We start from the raw sequence: 12,852 nt of genomic DNA, 5'->3' as shown, positions 1-12,852 counted from the left end.
GGGAGACGGGAGTTCAAGTGCTGCCTTAGAGTCAAAGCCAGCTGGCGACTTTGGGCCAGTTACTTCAATTCAATTCAATCTTTATAGTCGTGCACCCCCCCCCCCAATAAATACATATCAACTCACAGCTCTAGAAAAGAGGCATGGCAAGTGGTCACCAGGTGTCAAAAGCTGACTCCAAAGGACACTCTCCTCCTTTACGTAAGCCTATACAAATGACTACTTTCATTGGCTAATCATGTCATTTTATTTATTATATTTTTTATCCCATCTTTATCTGGGCTGCCAAAATCTGAACAACTGGATGGCAAGAAAGAGTTAGGATTTCTTTTTATTTTGAAACCTCTCTTTGCTGCCATCTTCTTTTGTCCAGATCTAGAAGCCCTGTCTAAGGTCAGGAGCTTGAAAAAATACAAGAGTCTGTAACTACAGGCATTTCTAAAGTTAAAAGTTTTAAGAAACTTTTGTGGCTTATATTTGTACAGAAGTGTAATCCTCAGGAATGAATCTTTAATCAGTTGAAATGGAATGAAGAGGCAGGATTAGGAAAGAGAAAAGTAGGTATGTTCAGACCATTTGGCGCGATCTTTAAATATTCAGCAGAGTCCACCCAGAATATGGGTAGGAGACCATTTGGAAATCCTAACGGTCTAATGTCACCTCTGGTGAAATGGGTGGCCATATAAATGTGAAAAGTAAATATAGATTAGATTTGGTACTTTAGAATCATCCTGGAAAATAGCAATGGCAAACATTTTTATATTACCAGGAAAGCTACATTGGCATGTCCACAATAGTCAGTGGAAGTTGTTGGACTTTACTGGAGGAAATATTGCCTTTTATATGTGGCTACAATCCAATTGGCATTTATAGGTAATTTTTCATTAAAAACCATTCATTCACCAACTGTTCAAAGTTGTGACTACTGTACAAGTGATACTTAAAAATGGTCCTCAGATACAGCCATTGCAGCAAGCTTGTGATTGCAATTTGAGCACTTGCTAACATCCCTGTCTCCATTTCATAGTATCTGGCTGGGATCAAATTGACTTTGCCTGTTGAAAAGTTGCAGTCACATAAGATCCTCACTTAACAATAGCAACTGGAACTGCTAGGATTACAGTTGCTAATTCTAGTTCTTATTACCATCATAATCCGAGAATACTTGTACTTTGGAGAAAAAGCTGTCTACCTATGCACGATACATTAAAGCTAACAAAACTGGCCTGGAAAGCAAGGGTGGCCACTAGATAGGGGCAGAGTCAAGGGTATCTGAATCTTGTTACTGCCACGAAGTGATCAATGAGATATTTCCAACTCAGATTTTTTAGGTAAACCCAATGGCCAGGATGAAAACAGTTTCTATGAAAAAAATAGTTGGTATTGGAATCACCTGTCTACTCTAATATTATCCCTCCATCACAGATGGATTTTGGATCGCAATGCCTGTGACTTCACTGGTTTGACCAAGAGCCACTGGTCAGAATAGGCTATATACATTTTTTAAATCCTGCAAATAAAACTGTTAGAGTACATATTTATCCCTGCAGGAGGCAGGGATACCTACTTTTGATAGGCAGCTAAATAAACATTACAAAGATTTTGATACTGGTAGATTTAAAAAAACGAACAGTCTTCCATTAATAAGCATGAAAATATGCAAGTCAATTTGCTTACTTCTGCCTTACAGCATCTGCATGAAATGGGAGTGTTGACTGGATTTTTTTCTGAGTAGTAATGTCACATTGCTGGCAAACATTGGTATATTTGGTGGATGAGGAATGTTTTTATTCTTGACAGGTTTCAGTATCCACAGCTTTTGAATAAACCCTAAAATGCCCACAAGCAAAGAATATCATTCAACTTAATTTATTTTAATCATTTATTAGCAATTTCAAAATGACTAGGAATACTTAAATTAACAGGAATATTAGGCAGTGGAAAGATGCTTTGCATGGCTAGAGGATCATAAAGCACACAAATTGCCACCCCTTTAAAAAATATGCATCTTTTCCTGAACTGACTGGGTAGATGCAGATTTTCACAAAAATACATGTTTGAGTTAAGGAAGTGTTGATAGTCTGCATGTATCTACTCTAAAGCATCTTTTTGGCTTTGGATCCAATGTGTTTTACATTCCTGCTTTATGTTATATTATTTAAATTGTTCTGGGATGAGGCTAAAATTAAAAGACCTTTAAAAACCTCAAAATATTTCTCACAGAAAGGTACAAGATTCTGAAAAGACACCTGATACTGCAAAATTTCTGAGTTTGTTGACCTCCACTATAAAAAGAGTGCAAATAGAGTAGATCTCAATGCACACATTAAAGAAATCAAAGATCTAATAGATTCCTGGCTAAAATGTTTATTTAGACCTGTGAGACATGGTCACTACAGCAAAAAAAAAGTTCTATTTGCTTCTTTTGACTCTTCTAGATCAGAGCTTTAAATCTGAATTTTAGAAGCAATTATTATCTTAGGTCTTTTTATAAGCCTTAATTTCTTCTAGATTCTCTCTTTCCTGCTGAATCTTGATTTTCCAAAAGGATAAAAACACTTTCTTTTTACCTGAATAGGGGGGAGTTGTGGGGAATTTCAACTTTGCTATGGGCTCCCCAGCCAATTGTTAATCAGGTCTTGATTCCATATCCGGGAAGTAGTTTTGATGTGCAGGGGGGCATATAACCATAATAGACCTAGAATGCCTCTACTTTGTATTTTTGAAGCACAGCCTGTTATATCAATTTCTGCAGTGGCATCAAAAGGGAATGAGTAGAAGGAAGTTGTATAATTCTTCAGTTACCTACCTTCTTATTCTGAGGCCTTCTTCCAGTTAGAGAACTAGACACAGTCACAAAAATTTGCCGTGTAAAACCTAGTAAGGGAAGGAGTTAAGTTACAAAGTTAAAGCAAATGAAAGATTAAATATCCCTTCTGCTTTGCCTTTAGTTTCCTCTCTGTAATCACCTCTCAGTACCTTTTTCCTGAGCCTTAGCTACTGTACGGCTATCAGTGCCACATTTATGAGGCAACTATTCTAAAAACTCGGGAGCAGTCTGGTAGCACCTTTTCCAGGTGAATCACTTAATCAAAAGACATAATTTTCATGAGCTACACATGCAGTGGGGGACTACTATTCTGTATTTGTATGGCTGATATAGCTTAGTGCCTTGAATCAGCAGTTGTGTTTCCACCACAACCCCACCCCGCCTGCACTTTTGAGTGATAAAGAAACCAGGCCCTTTCTGAATCACTGAAAAATCTGATGACCGTATCTGAATTTTTACAAGCTATAGTCAAACCAGATAGGCAGGGCCTGCCCATCATCAATGTTGATTTTGGCTACCATGGCCAGCTCAGAACAAAATAACTCATTCTGAAAGCTTCTCTGAAGCTTTTTTTCAAGCCTATTCTGATTCTTTTGGGAAAATGCTGATTCCTCCACAACTCCCATGATTTTATGAATTTTTTTATTTGAACAAGTACTACTTAGCTCCTGAAGGGCAACAAATATTCTCACATGGCACTATTTAAGTGCCCAAGTACTTAGAAAATGTATTTGAAAACCAGAGGGATCTAAAAGTGCTCTAAAATAAATGAAATTTGTGGCGCTTGTAATTTCCTTATTTTGGGAATTTATTTATTCTATTTATTTATTCTTCGCATTTCTAAACCGCCCCCTCTCCCAGAAAAGGACTCAGGGCGGTGTACAGTTCACACAACACATAACAGGTAATAAGTACAGTATAAATATAAATATAAATATAAATATACATATACACATGGAGGAGGTTAAAAAATTAAAAGAACTGTATAGAAGAATAAAATATGGCTCTAAGAGCCCTAAAATCAATTAAATTTAAAATACTACCCTTAAAATAACCAGTTGAGAGTATACTTCCAGGAGGAAGAAGTTGTAACAATTAAAATTATGCCAGGCCAGCTAATCGAAACAGGTGAGTCTTCAATTTTTGTCGGAAGGAGCGGAAGTCCGTGGTGGTTCTAATGTTGGGGGGAGGTCATTCCAGAGGGTTGGGCCCATCACAGAGAAGGCCCTATTCCTTGGCGCCGCCCGCTGGCATTGCCTGGTGGACGGCACCTGGAGAAGGCCCTCCCTGTGAGAGCGGATTGGCCGCAGGGATGATGTTTGTCCATCATTTTCGAAGAGGACCTTGACATCTAACAGGTTGTGGGCTGTCCAGGGTGTGTCCTCAGGTGGCTGGTAAGGCCTATACGGCACGGAACGTTCTGCCACATGTTGGGCAGACATGTGAGCATCATTGTTGCAGCATTTGCAGCTCTGGCTTCTCTTGTGCTATGGTTGTTCTTCTGTCTTCAAATGTCTGGCAGCCTTGGTGGATCAATATGCACCATGTCGATTGATCTTGTGCCAGAGTTCTCCAGGAAGTGGTGTTGATATCGAGGGAGGCTTTGTATCCCTTCCATTGTCTTTGTATCCCTTCCTTTGTCTTTGTATCCCTTCCTTTGTCTTTGTATCCCTTCCTTTGTTACCATAGAGCCATAGCTCACCATAGAGGAATGTTTAGGGATACGGGGGTTTGGTATCCTTGCAACATGGCCTGCCGAGCATGTCTGGGCTTTCATGAGCAGGGTGGGTCTGCTCCGGAGAGGACTTCCGTGTCTGGCACTTTGTTCTGTCACTGGATCCTCAGAGGTCTGTGGAGGCAGGTCAAGTGGAAGTGGTTCAATTGCCTAGAGTGCCTCCTATATACAATCCAAGTCTCACTGGCATACATCAAGGTAGTTAGCACAACTGCTTGACTTTGAGGTTTGTAGCAAGGCTTATTCCACAGTGATCCCATTTTGGGAATATAGAAGTTTAAAAAAGCAGACAATACGTGCAATCATTTTTGGAAGATCCTCCGGTTAGGATCCCTGAAAATTACAAAAGTACAACTTTACTGATGGAAAAATGTCAATAATCCATGCAAAATAATCTTATAGGTAGCCTTATTTAGTCTTCACTATTCAGTGATAAAAGGAGGATTATACAGAGCAGCCAGAATCAACAAACAGGCATATATTTTTTGACTTCCTAAACCCTGACTTTTCATGTAGTGGATTACAATTTCAACAGATTAGGGAAAACTGAGGTTGAGTTGAGTTGAGTTTGAAAGCTGAGCTCACCACTGCTTTCATGTGGAGAGGCAAGCAGGAGAACAATTTTGCCTGTTTATATTATTTAAACCTTTATATACAGTATATAAAGTTTGATTTAATAGATTTAATGACATAATTAAAATGCATGATTTAATAAATGTCTGTATTTTACAGTAATATATTCACTGTTAGTCTTACTTCAGAAAGTCTCCCAATTATATTTCTTCACGCAGATATAAAGGTATGAAAAACACTGAAACTCCATTTTTCAAAATTAAGTTTTTATCAATACTCTGAATTCAGAAGTTTTCAGTTCAGTTTGTTAATTTTAGATATTTCTGCAGAGATGGCTATTTTTCTCAAGAAACTGACTTGCTCAATATTGTCGTTTTATCATGATTGTGAAATAAATATTTCCTTCTCATTTTAAGATTTCATTTATTAAAGTCCTTGCTTCATCTAAATTTTGTTCACTATCCTCAACTGTTATGATTTTTGAAAAACAAGAGAAGACAAAAATAAAAGTTTTATTTGGATTTTACTCCTAGTTGTTTCAAGCACTAATAAACCAATAAAACTCTTGCTGAAGTGTTCTTGAAATTCTTTCCATGGAATTTCAAAGCTATTCTTTGAACATTTTTTCACTTCTTATCTGAAGGACTTCAGATTACAGGGTTTACCGTTTTCTATTTAATTCTAGTTTCACAGCACGACACTTTAAAATAGTTTGGGTACATCTGACAGTCTTTATGTTTAACAAACTTCTGCAGATTATTTCTTGAGTCCAACAGGGATATTTTTCTCCATGCTTGACAGTAGATTGAAATTCTGCATTTTAACATTGTTAACATTGCTTGTTGGCTAAACTCTGAAGTTTGAGGTGTAAAATAAAATGTTTTCAGTGCATACTGTAATAAGAACCTTCTCCAACTTGTCCAACTATGTTCTTTATATATCTTCCAAAACATCAGGTTGAAATAATGCAAAAATATACCCATAGGGGAAAATCAAAAGGAACCATAGGATAACTTCTTAAGAAAGTTCAAGGCTTTTTTTTTAATAACTGGGAAATTTAACATAAGGGGGATTGCAGTCCTAATTTTAAAAAATCCTTAGCATTAAATGGAATTAGATGAGTCCATAAATTATATAGGTATAGTATATAGCTGATCTGAGGACCAGATAGTTGCCCTATAGACATTGTAACTCTATTAGGATACTCTTTAGATTGAGGTTCATATCTTTTGAAGCAGTTTGGGTAATTGTAAATTGTGGTTTGTATATTGTATATCACTGTATGTCTTTATGCTTGGCTTAGCTTAATAGAATGAATAGAATTTGTTGGTTTTAAAAATGTTAAATGATCTGGATCAAGAATTGTAATACGTGATTTTGCCATTATGTTCCTACTTTGCAGTATTCCCACCACAGATGGAAACATCTATCTGCCCAGATCAGGAATTCCCAAAATGACTGAGACCATGTTCATAGTCTTTCTTATAAAAACACAGCTTGGATAGAAATGCTAAGAGGTTATTTCAGAAACAATCAACATATGCTTTGTATTGTGTTGGCTGTACAATGCCACAAGATGGCACCCTATGCTTGAGGTCCATCCAATTTCCAACATGCCAGAGAACATCATTTTGTAAACAGCTTCCATGGATGCTTTAGCAATAAATGTTATTGAGCATGATTATGAGGCATTTTATGATACTAACATTCTTCCAGAAAGAAGTCTTAACACCAACCATGTTGTAATAGTTAGTGCTAAGATCAAAACACTCATCTGCTTATTATATGTCACTTTGGGGCATCTGCATCACGAGTCAGTGGATTGGAATGGATGAACCAATTTGAGCTTGCATATAATAGTATTCATATTCTGTGTCATTGACATTATCATGGCCATCACCATCATCATTTTTTTTACCATCCAAAAATCTTCACCAGAGATTGCGCTATTTAAGTTTAGTTACTTTGGGTGATTGATAACACCCAAAACTGAATTAGAAAAGCTTTAGAACATGATTGCTTTTACTGAATGACCAACAATTAAGATTCCATGTAAAAATTAAAGTATGAAGGAAAAGAAAAACACCCCCCCTCTCATATGCTCTTAGAAAAGAGGTATTAAAGAAAAGACTGATGGTCACCTGTCTGAAATAGTATAGTGTTTCCTGCTTGACCATGGGGTTGGACTAGAAGACCTCCAAGGTCCCTTCCATCTCTATTCTGATTGATATATTTTAATGGACTATTTATTCATTTTAGCCCTATTCAAATTAACTGTTACAAATTCTCTATTAAATCATTTATTAAAGCCTTTCCCTGTCCATACCCTCCATAAGGTAGAGAGATGATCTTTGAGGTACTCCTCAAGTTTACAATGCTATATAACAAAATACTTCCAATAATACTAGTTACTGATTAAAATGGGGGTAGCCAATCTGTTTTCCTCCAGGTGTTTTCAGCTAACGAGGTATGTAGCTAGGAAGTTTAGTACTTGTCTTAAAAAAACTGGGGACACCAGGTTGTGTATAATTTAATTGAACAAGTTTTAATCTACATCTAGGTGCTGCCTTTTTCTGTTTGGAGAGAGCTGGTTTTATGCTACACACCACCTGAAATCTAAACTTTTGAACAATATAAAAATCACTGCAATCTCAGACTACATAGACTAGTTGAGAATGTGGTGGGCCTTATTAGTGCAGGAACTGGAAATAAAGCAGCCGGGTAATGTGTGCAGTTCAGATTGCTGTGCTACAATTAGGCCCTGGAAGAGTGAGGAAAAGAGCATAATGGGAAGATTAACATTCATAGTGTTCGTAGCACCTTCCTGATGATGCCAAAATAAGGTATTTGAGGTAATCAAGCATTAAAGAAAAATGGTCTGATGTAGGTTTTGGATCCTGTTGATGGCAGAGCTACCACTAACATTGGGCAGAATGAAGTGACTACCTCAAATGGCAGATTTTAGGAAGCCACAGAGGCAGGTCTCTGCCAGCAATTCTTCCTGAGCATCTCTCTGATGGAGGACAGAGGTGTGTGTTGTATAATCTGCTAGGATTCTCAGGGACAAGTGAAAATATCAGTCTTCAGAATTGAAGTGAAAATCCCACTACCATACAAGTTCCCTTTATACCCAAGGGTGTGCTTTTTTCCCCCTTAGGCAACACACATTGTAGAGATGGTTCTAATTAACAGGAGCTTAATCATTGAATACCACAATGGAAATCTGGTATTAGACTTGATTCAGCTTTGATTTGATTGAATTAGGATTTAAAACATTTGAAAATAATTGATAATGAGTTCCCAAGGATAATTTTGTACTAATAATTTTGTGGGAAACATGATTGCTTGTCTATTACTTTGTCCCTAATGTTGATCATCTTAGTAAACATTAGAAAAGTGTGTAGAAACATGTTCAATGTCCAATGAAATGGTCCCGTTAATTCGGGTCTATTGGTTTGGAAATCCAGACAGAGAGGTAGACCGATCTCCCACCATGAGCAATGCAGGAAGCATGGACTCTCAGCAGATGGACTTCGGGGCACACAATCTACCCCTCAAGTTCCCAATGCTCAAACTGGGTGAGCTGGAAAAGAGATTTGCCATAGTGTTGGTGAGTGCAGACTGAATGGGCTTTTTGCTGAATGGTACCTAGGAAATCGGCCTGTCTCTGCAGCAGTTGAGCCATTGTTTGCCAGTGGGCAGGCAATGAGGGGGCGGGGCCTTGCTGTGAATGACATCAAGTTGGTCATGCCCACTCAGTCACATGACACCCAGCCAGCCACGCCTACCCAGCCGATCACTAGGAAGAACCAGTTGTTAAATTACTTGAATCCCACCACTGAGTTCATCCATATTATGATTTGGCTTTCCTAATATTAAAACAATAGTGTTTATTTATTCTTGTTTCTTCCAAGGCAAGAACCTATGCAGTTTGCATTCTAGGTCTCTTCAATTAAACAGTGACATTGATTGTGACCCAAAAAGCATGCCTTTGCTGACATAGAATCATTCCAACAATCTCAAAAACCTAATTTGAACGTCAAAACAGACACAATTTCTTCAAAAATGTTATTTTATATGGACAGGGCTCTTTCCCTTTTCTTTTAACTTTCTGCCTTTTTTTCTAGTGATTTGCTCTTGAAAGTCAAATGTTTGAATGCTGTTTTGTGGCACTTTCACTACTCTGAATAAAGATATGTTTCTTAAATATTGGTTCAAAAAAGCTAAATAGGGTCATAACCGCTTAGGATGGATGGGAAATCATAGAGAAATGTGAACATGTTGGCTAAATTGATAAATGAAAGAAAATTTGATTTTTTTAGCCTCCTGTGGACAGCCCCAATTCCTTTCCTCTGTGAAATATCTAGATTGCAAGTCCTTACTACTCATTTGGATCACCCTTCTCTATGAAGTACCTATTAGCAGTTTAGCTATTATTAGAAGGCATTTGACAAACATTTGTGAAGCAAAGTCAAGATGACTTTTATGGCTTTATTTATATAATGTATCATGTAATTAATATGTACTATTTGATTAGAGTTTCCTCTCCACAGGATGCTTACCATATTGTTTTCTCATCTGTAATATTATTAGGACTCTAATTATACTAAAACCACATTAATATCATGCTACGTATTGGAGATATGTCATCCCACCTAATCAACACAAATATATCTAGGAAACAACATTCATGAGATTATTCTATCATTTTCCATTAGTTCCAAAAGATGAATGTTTATTACTAGCAAGACACATATTACAATGATCATAAAACACTCCAGTGTCTGAGATTTGCAGAAATACTGATACCTTAGGGATCAGCTTGAACATTCTTCCAGGTAGCTGATTCAAAGGGGCTCTCTGCAATGGAATATGTTGGCCAGTTATCTCAATGAGATTTTTTTCCAGATAGGTTTAAGACCACAAGCTCAAGGTTTCCTAAATAGTCATAGTTTTTAGGACATTACCAAATGTCATTCTTCACAAAGTAGAGGTGGGAGTTATAGTCCCAGCATTTCTGAAAGAGAAAGCCAGTGATGGGATTCAGTTGTTTCGTGCCGGTTCACCCGAAATGGTAGCTAACTTTTTCTGCAGTTCGGTGAACTGGCTGATCCCACCATTGGCTGTCCCTGTCCCTTGCCCCTCTCCTTCCAGCCACTCATCTCCTGGATGGCTTTTGCCTAGGTTTGTACGGCTGTTGGGGTGAAAAATGGACGGGGGCCTGGGGAGGAGGCACCTTGCCTACCGTGGCTCCCAACCAGTTGTCCTTCTGCCGAGTGCGATGGGCCCAGAGTGAGTCTCCTTCCCCCCCGCCATCAGCCTTACCTTCGTGAACAGCTGCAGTGAGCAAAGCGATGCGAGCCCCATGAGATGGAAGGTAAGGCAGATGGCGAGGGAGGGAGATCTGCTCCGGGCCCACCATGCTCAGCCAAAGTGTGCGGGCCGGGGGGCCAGTTGGTGGAGGGGCAATGCGGGTGATGCAGTCTTGTGGTCCCTGGCCACCTTCCAGCCCATAGGCTCGCACCGCTCTGCTCACCATGGCTGTCTGCGAAGGTAAGGCCAATGGCGGGGGAGGGAGACCCACTCCAGGCCTGCTGTGCTCAACTGAAAGGGCACGGGGCGGTGGTTTGGGCCAGCCAACCAGCCAGGGAGGGCCAGCTGGCAGAGGGGCAATGTGGGCAGTGCAGCCTTGTGGTTCCTGGAAACTGAGGCACGGCAATCCGCAGGGGCGAAGGGCGGGCGGGTGGGACCATCCAATTGTCAATTCTCCCCAGCTGATTATTGGAGCTACTGGTTCACCTGAACCGGTCCAAACCAGCTGAATCCCACTCCTGTTGGCCTATGCATGTTGCCTCAAATGTTTGCCATTTAGCTGCAGGGCCCTGGAAATTGGCCCAGCTATACTAGTGTTGAGTGGCAAAATTTGCACGACAAGCTTTCAATACGATCTCATTTGCTTGATGACAGGCACAATGGAGTGAGGTGTGTGTGTAGATCAGTGGACACCACAAGGACAGACAAGACATTTCCATATAAGACTTTGGCATTGTTCCTATGATGTAAGGCTATCATATGTAGTCTGAAAAACATCCAGGTGTAGAGTTTTCTACATTTCTAGTAATCATCTGGACTTTTGCAGCCTCACTACAACTTTTGTATCATTCCTCAGAATATCTCCCAACTCTGAAAGAGATGTTTGTGGGAGGCCCATAAATTGCCACAGACTTCTTGACTGCAGGAAACAGAGAGAGAAGAAAGTGATAACTATCAAATCCAATCTCTGCCTTGTTGGGAATACAACCTCTTGGTTCCCACGCTAACATTTCCTCGTGGGCAGCCAAGTTGACCTATTTGATATTTTTTAAAAAATGTGTCTCAGCTGCCAAAAACCCATAGTGCAAAAGTCCCAAACTGAGCTATTTTCAGTTTCAAGAGGCTGAACATTGGATCCGTTTCCCACTAGTGCAGGGGTGGCAAACAAGTTCGACAAAAAGAGCCAAAATTTTAAACTGTGAGAGTCAGAGAGCCACACCACGCAGTGACCTGCCAAAACAGACCCGGAAGCAATGTTCCCTCTAATTTTTTTTCGATGTGAGCAGAAAAGTATAGTGTTTGAGCGGCACATTTTCATGCCTGAGCACCCGAATTTTTTTCACAGATGTCACCTAAGACAACAACGAAATCAGTATTATTTGAAACTCAAAGTTATGTTTCTTCAAGGTACCCACTTAATTCAAAGTGTTATATAATATCAGTATCACTTAACAACGCTCCTGCTTAGCAACCAAAATGTTGGCTCAGAAACTCTGGCATTTGAAGCACGCAACTCTTAAAGCTGTCAAGTTACAAGACCCTTGCACCCCTAACCCTTTAGGGGAAAAATCCCCCAGGGGTCTTCAAACCTGACAGCTTTAACACTTGTGGACTTCAACTCCCAGAATTCCTCCTCCAGTCATGTTGCAGCGACGTCATCTGCGTGGATCTGCTCCATCTTTGCTTTCTTCATTGTGGGCAGGGCTTCTGCTGAAGATGCCGACGAGTACGAGTTGCCACCAGAATAACTGCTGCTATCTCCTCCTCCTCCTCCTCCAACAGAATCACCAGATTTGCTCCTGAGCTCAGCGCTGGGTTACCTCTGCCCCCTCCCCCTCCTCCGTGCTTTTGAGGACCATGAGGCTTTTTTTCTCCTGCTCCCCCCCGCCTTCCTACTGGCTCCTGCAGCCTCATGGCTCCTCAAAAGCACGGCGGAGGAGGAGGAGGGGGCAGGGGTAACCCAGCGCTGACTGAGCTCAGCTGCTCCGAGCGGAGGGGAGGCGCCGCTGCCACGCGCGGAGATGCCGGCTGGAGCTTTGGCGGCTTCATCTCAGCCGCAGCACCGGGCGGCAAATCCGGCAGTGCTGCCTGTTAGAGGAGGATGAGGAGGAGGTGGCAGCAGTTCTTCCGGTGGCGGTGGGGGCTTTGGGGCTTCACAACTAGCCTCAGTCGCCCCGTGCTCCTCAAAGCAAGTCTGGGGAAGTCCTTTGCAGGCGGCCCGTTCTAGCTGCCTGCAAAGGACCTCCCCAGCTTCCGAAAGGGAGCGCGCGATCCGAGCCACAGTATACTAAATAATGATAAGAGGCAAAGAGCCTCATTTATTTTGGCCGGGAGCCGCATGTGGCTCGCGAGCCGCGTGTTCGCCACCCCTGCACTAGTGGGAATGTTAAGCAATCTTCAT

The sequence above is a fragment of the Natrix helvetica genome (assembly GCF_964273705.1).
Source record: "Natrix helvetica genome assembly, chromosome: 2".
Taxonomy (NCBI): domain Eukaryota; kingdom Metazoa; phylum Chordata; class Lepidosauria; order Squamata; family Natricidae; genus Natrix; species Natrix helvetica.
This window is presented reverse-complemented; position numbering follows the sequence as displayed.